General features: G+C 51.6%; 3 long non-coding RNA genes across 6 annotated transcripts in view; 1 reads left to right on the top strand and 2 right to left on the bottom strand.

Moving 5' to 3' along the window:
- Positions 1-1,394, bottom strand: part of LOC118161406 — an 11,983-nt gene extending 10,589 nt beyond the window's left edge. Inside the window, exon 1 of the long non-coding RNA XR_004748007.1 lies at positions 1,380-1,394. This is a non-coding gene — a long non-coding RNA (uncharacterized LOC118161406). The remainder of the gene's footprint in view (positions 1-1,379) is intronic.
- LOC118161413 lies at positions 19-3,779 on the top strand. The gene is made up of 2 exons (XR_004748010.1): positions 19-2,087; positions 2,272-3,779. It is a non-coding gene; the product is annotated as an uncharacterized LOC118161413 (long non-coding RNA).
- Positions 3,780-4,248: 469 nt separating this feature from the next.
- On the bottom strand, positions 4,249-12,926 carry LOC118161396. Of its 4 annotated transcripts, XR_004748005.1 has the most exons (4): positions 12,681-12,918; positions 6,799-7,158; positions 6,643-6,684; positions 4,249-5,118 (listed from the first exon to the last, which is right to left on the bottom strand). It is a non-coding gene; the product is annotated as an uncharacterized LOC118161396 (long non-coding RNA). The 4 variants fall into 4 exon arrangements; XR_004748003.1 differs by having other exon boundaries at positions 6,643-7,158; positions 12,681-12,926; XR_004748004.1 differs by having other exon boundaries at positions 4,249-6,684; positions 12,681-12,913.
- Between the last annotated feature and the right edge of the window lie 326 nt (positions 12,927-13,252).

The raw sequence follows: 13,252 nt of genomic DNA on the forward strand, positions 1-13,252 counted from the left end.
TTTTTCTTCCCCCCCCCCCCTTTTTTTCTTTCCTTTTTTGCCTTTTCTTTCCTTTATTATTTTTTCTTAAATGGGAGCAATCCAAAAAAAGAGGGAAGCAGAAGCAAAATAATCTGATTAATCAGAGGGGGCCTGCTGCATTCCAGCACCCTGTTTTTCTTGGCCAAACTGGAGAATTTTGGTGCAAGGCAGACATCCACTCTGAAAACATATATATCTATATAGCTATATATTCTGCAAAAATGAAAAGGGCCACTTTTTCCAGGAAAAAAAAATATGCACACAGCACTAAAAACAAGCAGACTGCATAGGGAAGCAAATACATATATATATATTTATCTATATATATAGGTATAGCTATAGAACAAAAATATGGAAATAAATGCCCGCACACCGAAAACTGACCCCGAGGAGAGAGGGGGGAGGGACAGACACCGGGGGGAGGGTGGGAGAAGGAGAGGTTGTTGGTCCCTAAAGTTCGAGCTCTGTAGAAGGACTTTGCATGAATTAAGGGAACCAGCGAGAGAAAGGGAAATAATTCAGGGCTGTCAAAGTCCTGCTCCTGACGGCTGCCAATCACCATGGAAGAGTCATAAAAAAAATCCACTGCTAATATTTTTTTTATTAATATTTTTATTTTTTATTTCTGGACTGATTCAGATAAAGGGATTTAGAAGGACTGAGCATCTGCAGCTGCACTTATCTGAACTTCTCCTCTCCTAAATCCGTTGCCAACTTTGATTGAATGGGTGCTGTGGATGTGATTATATAATACTGCCATTTCCAAGCAGTGTTTTTGGTAGGTTTTAATAAACAGACTTTTCAAAAAGACGGCAATATAGAATTGTTAGATCCGTTGTTGATCTAAAAAAAAAAAAAAAAAAATTTGTTTTATATTTTCATTAAATGACTTCTTTTAATATTTTATTCAGAATACCTATGAACTGCTGCAAAACGGTAATTTATTTTTTCCCCAGATCTTGTATTACGTGTTTTTTTCAGACGAGCACAAATCAAAATGAAATGAAAATATGGACAGTTGTTAGGTAATAAGGGTATCTTTTGATGTGATAATTTGATTGTAATTTAATTTGAGTAGTGATTCCGTAAGAGCTGATTGAGAAAATAAATTTGTTAGAATGAAAGAGTCTGTGTCTGATGCGTAAACCACTGTGTCGGAAAAAAAAAAAAAAAAAAAAAAAAAAAAAGTTTTCGGAAGGCAAATGATGCAAAAGCTGAAGTGAGGGGCTCCCCCAAGCCCAACCTGCTCTCCGCACACCGCTCGGGGGCCATGGGGCTGCAGCCTGCCAGCATCCCCGCCGGGTGCTCAGCACAATCCTCGCTCTTTCTCAGTCAAAATTATTAATATCGTCCTCCACCCGCGCAGGGACCCCGTGGCATGGGAAAGTGAGGCGAGATTAGAGGTGGTAAAGGGCCACGTTTCTCCGAGAGGGGATGGTAGCGTTTGGATTTAGGATCGCACTTCAGGGACAGGGCATGCCCGGGTGTATCTGCCGATAATCAATGGCTGATGCTGAAAGCAGGGATGTTTCCAAAAGTTCACTTCTTGTTTTCTCTCTTCTCAAACTAAGGCTCGGGGAGGGGAGGGGAGCGAGCTATCAATTATTTTGACGCATTTCGTGTCTGTGCAAAGATTGGGATTTAATTTATCGAAGGAGAAGGTGCTTTTTTTATTATTTTTCCCCAGAAGGATATACAGAATAATGCTTCCAGCATCCTCCGCACGGTTCACCGTTTCTGTTGCTGCTGCTGTTCTTGTTTGTGGTTGGTTTAGGCTTTTTCAATGGGGTGTGAAGTGGTGTAGCAAGAGTTTTTTTGTTTTTCTCTCTGCGGTAGTGCTGCCGTACCTTCCTCGCGAGCAAGCGTGCGTGCTAGTGGCGTTGAAGCTGCCGCTGGATGCGGTGGGTAAGCCTGTCAAATTTATCCGCTGAATTTATGGCAGCGTGCGGACAAGTGACTGACCGTTTCGGCTCGCTTCATTCTGAGCCGGGGACGTGGTGGGAAGCAGATAGCTGCTGCATCTAACGCCTCAGCCCGCCCCCACTAACGCTGTACGGGAGAATAAGGTTTGCTTTTATGATCCATCCAGTCCGTGGCTCCTTCCTCGCCTTCCTCTCCCCCCCCCGGGGCCGGTCCCCCCCCCCCCCCCCCCCCCCCCCCCTTATGCCTCGCTTCTCTACGTGCTATGGACGCAGGGATTAAAACCCCAGAAAACCGCCGTAGAAACAACAAAACATTTATTCCTTGCAGATAGGCCCGGTGTCAGTCCATAAATCACGGGCGAGCCGAGCGTGCTGGGATGCGGTATGCGAACGCCGCTCAAACAGCACCGCCGGTTCTACCCGTGAGCCCCGAAAGGCCCCGCTAACACGGAAGAAAAAATAGTAATGGTGATAAAGGTGATAAAAAAAAAAAAAAAAAAAAAAAAAAAAAACAAAGGGAAAAAAAAAAAAAAAAAAAAGGAAAGAAAAAAAAAAAGCCTGAAAGGGTAAAGGACGCTGCTTCTTTGTTCGCTGTAGCAGGAGCCCGGCCGGTGTCGCGCATATGGGAACCGGCCCCGGGGCCCCGGCGGCGGGCGCTCGGGACCCGCGGGGAGGAACCCGGTGCTGGCACCTTGTGGGGGGGACACAGAGGGCCGTGGGGCACGGGGAAGGGCTGGTGACATTTCTCGGCGGGGTTCGGTGCCTGGGATTTGGATGGCAACAAAGAGCTAACATCCAGGCTTGGCGCTGGTTGCCATTAGAAGGCAACCTTTGCGGTTTTGCTGCGTACGAGGAGCTGGGATTTAAAGGGTTTGGTAGCTTGCGGTTGTAGGGACTTGTAAAATGTGCCCGGTTCCGTCTGCTCGTCATGCACAAAAAAGTGAGGCCGCGCTCGTGTCCCCCCTCCGCTCCCCCCCATCACCCCCCCGTCCTCCCCCCCCCCCCCCCCCCCCACCGCGAAACTGAATCCTCTGAATGTATTTGGGAATTTCAGGGTTGTGAGCCTGCGAGATAACCAGGGGTAGATAATCACGGAGAGGTTTGGCGTTAAGGGTGATATTGTTACACGTGTAAATAATGAAAATATTGTTATAGATCGCCTGATCTCCTAATGAATTTCGTAATTGTGTTCATTTATAATATCAGTGTTCTGTGCTTGATGACTGAGTCGGCATCATTTTCCTTCTTCTCCTTCCTTTTTTTTTTTTTTTTTTTTCTCTCTACCTAAAGGAAAGCCAAATGCTTTTACAAACTTATGTTTGCTCAGTCTGGGTAATCCCGAGATGTGATTATTTATAGTTTACATCCTCATCTCCTGCGGTCCTCTGCTACGCCCTGGTCTTCTCACTCCCATCCCATCCTTCCCCCGTCTTGTCTGTGTACAATAAATCATTTTCAGGTGTATTTAAATAGTCATCTCACCGCTGCCGGGCCGCGTGTTTCCCGGGATTCAGCCAAGAGCTCTGCCTTGGTTGAAAAACGCAGCGGTTCTTCTCGGAAGTGATCTCTAAAGAATCCTCCTGCTTTAATGTAGTGACTCGTGTTTGCACATTGCAAAGATCCTCAACTCGTTTTGTACGGCCGGGTTTAAATGGAACGCTTAGGGAATAATCGGTTCTGATAATTTTATCAATGAGTGTAACATATTAAATAATCTTAACAATTCGATTTTTTAATTATATCTTTGTAAAATATTTATCCTGTTGAAAGCAACAACATATTGTCGTATTTATTCGTTTATTTTTGTAATAAATGATCGACGCCTTCAAGCTGCTACTTCTATATATTTGCACAGGTAGCCCTTTAGAGGCACAGTCCTATTTGTTCCAGTTCGCACGAGAGCGTAAAATCACGTCTGGGGCTGGCAGCTGCAGGACAGCACTGTAGGCATGAGCTCCTTCGCCACATGCAGTGTAGTTTGCTTAAGTTCCAGGGTAATTAATCAAACTCTAAAAGGGATGCAACAAGTCCTGGCCTCGGATGCGGGCGAGGAAGGAAGGATTTGAGGCGAGGAGGCGGTGGCGAGGCCCCCAGGAGCCCAGGTAGGGCGAGGGGAGCGCACTTTCGGGGGTGAGGAGGATGGCTCAGGGCAGCGGAGGCACATGGCCAGCGAGCCCACCAGGATTTTCAGTTGCAGTTTGCGATAATTGAACGGGTGCAGCCTTCAATGGGAGGCTTGAGAAAGGCGAGAAGAAAGGGAGCGAGCGACCCCGTGGTATCAATGACACAGCAGTAGGGAGCTTTGCTTTTTTCTTTCTCTCTCTCTTTTTTTTTTTTTTCCTCCCTTTTTTTTTTTCTTCTCCTTTGCCCGACAGAGGCTTTGGCGAGACAAAAAGCGGAGGGGTTAAGGCCTGAGCAAGGGGAGGCTAGCCTCCCTCCCGGCCTCCCCGCCGCCAAACGAACAGCGGCACCGGGGCGCTCCGGGACCCCTCGGGGCCGGGGCCACTCGCGGGCGCCCCACGCGTGGGCAGCCCCGACGGGGAGGCCGCCGCTCCCTTCCCCGGTCCCAACCCCGACCCCAACCCAGCCCCCAAACCCTGTCCTCGTCCCCTGAGGACCTTGGGGAGCTCCGGTGGGTCCGGGGCAGTGCCGGGGTGCGGCGGGCGGGCGGCTCGGTGGCGGCGGCAGCCGCTGCGGGTCCCACAAGTTGTGTTCCTCGTGGCGCCCATTGAGCAAAAAACCGCACGATCCTTTCTCCCCGATTTAAATTTCGCGGATGAATTACCATACAGCGGTTGCTTAGCAACTAAATTCAAGCCAGGCTAAGAATATGCAAGCTTTTTGTATTCTCATTAATAAAAATGCCACTCTGACACAGCAACCTGACTTTGGATCACTGCAACTTCTGTAAAAGCCATAGGAGAATACAAACCGGCTCCCCCGTTTAATTACAGATCAGAGTGGCTTGAAATGTGATGTTTTGTTAATCTATCTCCCTAAAAGCGATGTAAAAAATAACGGCTTTTCAAGAGCAGTGGAAAACTACTTTTTTTTTTTTTTTTTTTTTTTTTTTTTAAATGGAGCTGTCTCCTGGCGCTGCTGATAGCTGGAAAGCGAAACCTCTCGGAGTCCCGCAGCCGAGCATCATCTCTCCCCCCCTTCCGTTTTCAGTTTGCTGAAATCAAAAAAACATGAAGACTTTCAGAGCCACGGGGGAAAAATGCATATATGTATTAATCTGCAGCCCACCAGCGCGTTAGGGAGGTGAGCATCGGTGCAAAAAAGAAAGAAAAAGAGGGGAAAAACTTCAAGGTGCAGCAGCAGGAGGGCTCAGCCCCACACTGCAGGGTGCAGCTCAGGCAAGGAGTGAGTGGGTGCTTGGGCTGGGGAGGGCGGCAGAGGGGCCTCCAGGGACACCTTGTTGAATGTTTGTCTCCCAAATTTCTTTCCACTTCTGCTAGAGTGTCGTCTGTGTTGCTCCTTAGATCGGCACAGATAAGATCTTGGCGTTCGATGCAGCCAGATCTTGTGGAATGACCTCATCCTAGGAGGACTGTGTGTGTATATATAGGAGTATTTAAACATAGACTCTACACCTACATGCGTATCTATATATAAAGATGTGTGTGCATGTGTGTGGATAACATAGATCCCTGTGTGTGTATATACGCCTGCAGCAGCACAGAAACTTTCCTGCCAAGCCTCAAGTCCCCAGGCAGGGGGGACGGAGGCCGCAGCACAGGGACGGAAGGTGGCCGCTCTGAAGGGCACCACCAAGAGCAGGCCTGGGCGTTTCGGTAAGGCAGTGAGCACAGGGTGCTGGTATTAAGAGTTGGAGCTGCTGCTTTTTGTGTGCTATTGTGTATGTCTTCAGCTCCCTCGCAGGGAAGGCTGGCTGTGGGACAGGCTCGCTTAGTTTCTTCTTGGCTGTGTTTTTTTATTTTATGGTGCTTTTTCAGCAGCAAAAGGCTAAATCCTAACTTTCTCCCTTCCCCTCCCCATCCCCACCTTTATTTCCCCCTCCCCACCCCCTCTTGGAAGTACTAAAACATAACCCGAACTGTAAAAAACCCAAACCACATTAAAAGTTGCTTGGGTCCGGGCATATGTTTTTCTGATGGGGCTTGTCCACAGCACAGGGGAACTCGGAGGGCTGTCCGAGCTGTGCAGGTCATCAAGGAATCAGGGGGTCTCCCCTCTCTCTCCCCTCCCAACCCCCTTTTCTCTCGCTCTCTTTTGAGGTTTTCTTTTCTCCCCTGAAAGGGGGAGGATGGCTTGAAGGGGGGTGGTCAAGGGGGGTAGACGTTTTCAAACGGGAGTTTGTGATGGAGGGAGCTCACTCTCTCAGCAGGGTTTAGCCTCTACTCACTTTAAAACGTAGAACAGCAGACAAAAAAAGAACCTCATATAACAAACACCGAGGGAAGAAAGGCAGTGAAGTGAGAACCTGCGAAGACTCGAGTCCCCCTGAATCTCAGGCTCACCCAGAGCTCTAGCAGAGTGTTTTGCTTCTCTTCCCAACGGTTATGGGATGACTATCACATGGCTATAGCACAAATAATCACGCTCCCTTCCATTTTGCATCTCTCCCTCTCCCTAACAGAGTTGAGATTAAAAGCCAAAATCTGAACGCAGCCCTTGCAGAGCAGCAGGATTGTGCCAGTACATATGTTTCCCACTCACGTGTTGAAAACTGTACCTTCAAACATAGGCTTGTTTCTGATAGCTTGCATTTCTTCAGCTGCAAGGAAAAAAAAGGAAAAAAAAAAAAAAAAAAGCTAAACATAACTTTCCTGAATTGTTCCTACTGCGCACGTTGGTGGGGTGAAAAGACAACGCTACATCAGCTCGATACCTTCAAGGCAAACAGAGGAGGGTTAGCAAGACGTTCAGTGGCACGACAGGCGTACCCAAGCAGAGATCTTTATTTTACACTTGGAATGGCTCGAACCAATTTGACACCAGCACCGAACGCCACAACGTAATCAGTTTGGGAACAAACTTTCCTTCAGGGCAGTGCGAGGTGGACCTCAGTTCCTCAGTGCCAGATGTTTGGTCTCTCCACGTGTCCCCTCGTTGCCTTCCTTGCAAGGCGCATGGTGTAGAGGAGGATTTCTACCTATGGGGATGGTGCTTTCAGATCCAGCTGCTCTGCCATGCCCTCCAAAGTCCAGACATGGGGTGCCAGCAGAATTGGTCCTTCCTCGGAGGGAGCCTAAGATGAGATGAGGGGAAATGGGTTAGAAAGGGGAAAACAGCTTGGGATTGCTGCCTTCGTCGGGAGTAGGCCTGCTCTTAAACCCAACATCAAGGCACCACGATAGGCGTGTGAAATGACAAAGACAGACGCTATTTCTTCCCCAGGTCCATGTTGAGTGTAGAAAGCCAAAGGATTGTTGACTGTCTTGCGTCCGGGGCCATCCTTTCAAATTGAAATGAATTGATTTAAAAAAGCAGGGGCTGGCTAATGGGGAACCGCATGGCTGCTATATTTATGTGCAGAAAACCGAAATTTAAACAACTTGAGGCAGTGTGGGATGTAGAAACGTTTTATATATAGTAACCTTTTTGTTATTAGTTTTGGAAATGCTTGGTGATGCTTCCCTGCCAGCGCTCCATCGAGCTGACTGGAGAGCATTGAGCGCAGCTACAGCCGAGCAGGGGCTGTTTGCTCAACAACTGCAGGCTCCATTTCCAACTGGAGCTCTACTGCTGTACACTCGGGGCTACTCGCGTAAAGCCAGGGAAAGCACTTCACCCAGCACGAGGCTGAAATACCAAAAGCAAGTGCCTGGTGGTAGGAGGCTTCAGACTGGGGTTTCTTTCTGCCGTTTTTCTTTGTTTCCTCGGGGTTTTCCCCCACTGTGTGGCTGCAGGTGTGAGCCAGAGGACGGGTACACCAGAGGTTGAGTTTGGGTCTACCTCTCCACCTCACGCCAAGTTCAAGGCATCCCAAATATTTACCAAGTACAAAAGAAATGAGAACTGCTGGGCATTGATCATTATTATATCCCTGCCCCGACAGAAAATGGGCCCAGGAAAGCAGAGCTGAAACTAATCTTTCTAAAAGGGGGGAAAAATGGCTTGGTGAAGAATTGTGCTGGAGTAACATACATTTCTTTCATCTTCTAGATCTCTCATTTAAAACAGGGGCCCATCTGCCCGAGTGGGACATTTCTCAAAGGAATCTAATAGATATTTGTTCCAGAGACCACACTAAAGCCACAGACCAAATGTAAGGTGCAAGGCTCTCCATTTGTTTCTCCTTCTCTCTCTCACACACACACCCACACACACATGCAAACATACATTTCCTTCTCTTCCTAAAATAATAAATTATCCACTCCCCAGTTCTGTTGCCTTCTCTATTTTATGCAGATCCATACCCAAATGTGTACAAAAATTCTTAACTCAGTTTGCCGAAATCACCTAGATTGTCAGGGAAATTAAACTAAACAAGGAGCTGTGTGAAATGTTGAACTTTAAATACCATCCACTACCTCGAGAAGAAGAAAATGAGTCAATAAACTCTCAGGTTTGCTGCTACGTTTAGATGATCGTAATTAAAAGAATTATTTTGTTAGTTTTTTTTTTTTTTTTTTTTTTTTTTTTTTAAAATGGTGAGAGGTCCCTCGTGCTCTAGCAGTGCACGTTTGCAAATAATGCTCTTTTGGGCTAAAGGACGGGGTTAGTGTCTCCCTTAGGTGTTACCGATGGATAAGGATGTGCCTAATCTTACGAGTGGTAGGTGGATTTCTCTGGCTCCCAGGCGAGGTGACAGCATCTCCCTCAGCAGCCCAGAAGAGGCGGCTTTTACCTGGAGAGCTAGGCTTGGGCTTGACGCCCTCGATGTCGCGGTGGGGTTTGGTTTGAGGTTTTCAATTGCCCTGCCAAGGCGGTGTTAACGCCTCGTACAGCAGGGCTGAGGCCGGAGCCGAGCGAGCCCCGTCATTAACAATGGCAGGAACAAAGGAAGGGGACCAGTCGGTCACCTTGACGGGAGATGCCCGCTTTGTTCCTCGGCTGCATCCCGACGCCCCTACAGGGAAGTATCTCCTGCGATGGAGCGATCCCCTCCGGCCGCTGTCCCAAACCCCCTGGCGAACAAACCCAAGCACCCTCCGCAGAGATGCCCACGCACTCCGCTCCGCACGGAGGCTGCCAAAAAGATTCACTCTCGCACTCCTGCTCTCATTTCTCTACTTTCTGCTCCCCTGCCAGCGCCCACGGCTTCAGCCCCCGGGGCTCGCTGCGGGCGCCCCACGTGGGGGACTCCGCGCAGCTCCCACGCGGGGACGGGAGCCCTGCGGGACGGGGCGAGCCTCGGGGACTGCCTCCCGGCCGCCGAAACTGCATCCTGCTCCTTGTGCAGGGAGCAGACGGACACACCGACAGGCTCCCCCCCCCCCTCACCCCACGCCCCGCGTGGCAGGACGAGATCCCCACACAGCGCCGTGGGAGGCGGGGGAGGAGCGGCCTGTGACAGTGGGGTCTCCGCCTCTGCTTGTGATCGGGGCAGGGGGATGGAGAGGGGGCTGCCCTGACCCCATCCTGCAACGCAGAGAGAGGACCCCCCCGACCCCTCTCGGAGCTTTTTCCCCCCTTGGGGTCCGAGCCCGGGAAACCTCCTGGCTCTCCAGGAGGAGGTGAAGGAGACCTGGCGACCTAGCCCGAGGTGGATGGAGGCCCGAGGAGAGCCGCGGAGATGCTGGGTGCTGCCAAACCCACGCTCGCCACGCGGCTGTGTGCATGGGGAGAGGGGCTGGGGGTAGCGGAGGTGGCCGGAGCCTAAATTCCTTCCTTCAAAGGTTACCAGCTTGCTTGCCTGAGCTTCAGAGAGGGAGACAAGGGAGAAAAACGACCAGCAGGACGACTGAAGGTCTCAAGGCACCGAAAACAGCCCTCGGAGATGCTGGGGACTCGCTCCCAGACCTTTTCCCTGGGATATATACGTTGAGGGGAGTTTTTCTCGGGGTGCTCTCCAAAAAGGCCGCCGAGCGCCACTTTTGGCCCTGGGGCACACGCACCTGCAGCTTCGGGACGCCTCGGGGCTGTTCCTGGAGGAAAAAAGCACGGGGAGAGGCGACGGGGGGGGGGTCCGGATCCTGCCCCCCTCCCGCTGGGAGCCGCGGCGGCGGGGCAGGGGCCGGCCCCGGCAGCCCTTTATGCGCAGCGGTCAGCAGCCGGGTTGCGGCTTTGCAGCTGCATGCAAATAAATTCCCCGGCGATAATCTAATGCGGGTGTGCTGTCCCGACGACAAAGTGCCTGCACAAACGCAAAAGGTTTTTATTTTTTTCCTTTTTTTTTTTTTTTTTTTTTTTTTTCGGGCCGCGAACGTCCCCGAAGCCGAAGGAAAGAAATAAAAATAGGGAGGGACAGGGAGAAAGCTGCTTAGGACGCGTGCTCCATCAAAGGAAGCCTGCCTTTATGCTTCCTGCACCCCTGGGAGAAGACCAAGAGCCGCTCCAGCTGGACAAAACGATTCCACGCGTGATGAGCAGGGGAGAGGTGCCCTGCCCACCCGGCCGCCCGCTGCCACCTTGTCTGTCCCCTTCCCCCGGAAGAAATGCATCCCTTCCCCACGTTTCTACTGAATTACAGCCGTGGCTGGTGGGGGCTGGCGATGCACACTGTTTTCCCATGCAGGTAAAAGTTGTTTTGCTTCTTTGGTCTGTTGCTCTCCAGGAAAGGTCTGCCTGCACGCAGAAGGGGAGGGCTGGCTGGTGCTTTGCTTGCCCGTGTTATGCAAAAGCTGAGCAGAGTCAATGGGATGGGGAGAAAAAAAGAAAAAAAAAAAAAAGAAGAAGAAGAAAGAAGAAGAAGAAGAGGGCGAATCCCTGAGAAAGAGTCGGAGTGGGAGACGAAAAGAATCAAACCGAAAAAAAAAATCCCAACAACCTAATTCCAGAGAGGATGGGAGGAGTGTAGTTTCTCATAGAAGAGAAATACATAGGAGTGTAGTTTCCCATAAAAGAAACAAAAATCGTATTGAAGGCTAGGGCTGGGAGGGGGGCAGATTTTGCTTTAGCGGGTGCGAGCTGGCCTCAGTGACCCCTCGTGCCCCCCTGGACGGGCTCTGCCTCAAGAGTGTCGCCGGCCCCTCTCCATCCCTCCTCCTTCCCCCGTCCCAAAATTTGGTAGGGAGCTTGGGGGGGGGGCGGGGTAGAGGGGGAGAGGAAGAGTTATTCCTAGGGAAAAGCCCGTTCCCTGGCAGCAGAGGGGCAGCCCCCCTGCCTGCCTGTTCCCCCGGGGTGCAGACAACTGGTCCGTGTCCCCCTACCCCCTGGGGGGGGCTTTCCCAAAGTTTGTCCAACTCTGCCACCAGCCGGCCCGGCTCGCTCCCTGCCCTGCTGGGCCATCCCAGCCGCCGCTGTCCCCGGCGGGATTTTTTTTCCTCCCTCCTTCCCCCCCCCCCCCTTGACTCTCCTGCCCACCGCTGCCTCCTTTTCTCCCCGGACAAAGCAAAAGCCCCGGGCCGAAGCGGCCAAGCAAACAGAGCACGACAAGCCCCCACCTCTGCTGCCCTCTGCACAATGCGAGCTCTTGGGGGGGGGGGGGGGGGGTGTAAAACTCCTCCGCGAGGTGCCCCTCGCTCCGCAGCCCCTGCTCTGAGCGGATTTCGGCACCCGGAGCCTGGCACCGAAGCTGCCCCCGCACCTTCCCGCACCTCTATGCGGGCACCGGGCATGGGCTGCGCCGGTCTCAGAGACCCCCGGGGGCAGGGGGGGGGACCCAGGAGCATCCCCCCCTCAACGAGCAGCCTCCTCTCCCCTCTCTGGGAAACTGTGTTTAAAACAGCAGCTGAAACACAATTAATTGTAACTGATTAACATGGATTAGTTTGGCCTCCGAAGCACTTTAAGTCAATTCAGCAGCCATAATAATAATTAATCCATTAATAAGTGCTATTGGTGCTCCGCCGCTAACGCCAGGAAAAGTTTCCCTGCGAAGTACAGGTGGCAGGGAGGGCTAAAATGAAAACATTCGCATGCAACTTTTTAACCAGAAGGGAAAGCACTTTGGTTATATTTGGAGACATGTGTCTCACACATTCTTCCCCCCGCCCCCCGCCCCCCCCCGTTTTTTTTTTTTTTTTTTTTTTTTTTTGTAAACTATGTAAGAATAAACATTACAGCTCTGGGCTTTTAATTTCTCCAGATGGAATCATAAAGTACCTAGTAGATTTTTTTTTTTTTTTTTTTATACTATACAATTGAGGACACATGTCTGCTTTTCCCAATGAGGACCGAGAAAGCAACTTAATTTGAAGGCACAACTACTGAACCGCACTGGGAGCGACACACTCGAACAAGTTCACTTTAAAAGGCAGGAAACCGCCGAGAGCGCAGCACCCAAAGTTTTTCTCCATCCCACTCGATCTGCGGGGGATGATCTCCCGGCTGACCTTCCCCTACAGTTTTGGCATTTCTGACGGGTACAGGAGTGCACATGGCCATCGGGGAGAGGCTGCCCGGCCTCATCCCGCACTCTCGGTCCCGGGGGGATGCTCGGGGGGGCAGGAGGGGGATGCTCCGGGGGCTCCACCCGCCTGCTCTCGGCTCCGTGCCTCCAGGAGAATAAGAATAACGATGATAATAAATAATAATAATAAAGTCCGAGGTGTCCTGCCCTCCAGCGCATTATCAGGTTTGTGATGGGGATGGGGAAGACCAAAGAGCCCCCTCGTCGCCCTGTCGGGAGCCTTTCCCCCCCCCAGCCCCGCGGTTTTGACTTACATGGGTTCAGAGCAAGGGGCTCCCAGCGAGAGGGTGCGGGTGAAGGGTGGCTCCTTTACTTCCCCTACAACTCAGGTCCTGCCTGTGAGCCTCCAGCCCCGCGTCATCTGGGCACTGCAGACACCCGGCGTTAAATATGCATAAGGAGCAGTTCCTTTTCTTAAAGGAGAACTTACCCCAGCGGAAAGTTCACAGCCAAGCGTCAAGATCGGGGGGGGGTGGGAGGGCTTTGCTCTGCTCCCCCCCCCCCCCCCCTCCGGCGGCCCTAACCCCATCCTAAGGCAGCGGGGACCGGGACACTCGGGACACCGCTGGCACAAGAGCGGCGGCCCCAAATCGGCCACCGGCTGCCTCGCAGCCTGCGGGGCTTTCACCGAGCAGCACCCGCCGGACGGCGCCGGGCAAGGCAGGGGGGGACGTGGGGACAAGGTGGGGACAGGGAGACAACGGGGGGGCGGGCGCCGATCCCCCGCGGCTGCGGCGCGCAACGCCCCGGAGCTTCCCCGCGGCGGTGGCTGAATTCTTGGAAACTTGATTTTAAAAATTTATTTATTTTTTCTCACTTCCTCCTT

The sequence above is a fragment of the Oxyura jamaicensis genome, chromosome 1, assembly GCF_011077185.1.
Source record: "Oxyura jamaicensis isolate SHBP4307 breed ruddy duck chromosome 1, BPBGC_Ojam_1.0, whole genome shotgun sequence".
Classification (NCBI taxonomy): Eukaryota; Metazoa; Chordata; class Aves; order Anseriformes; family Anatidae; genus Oxyura; species Oxyura jamaicensis.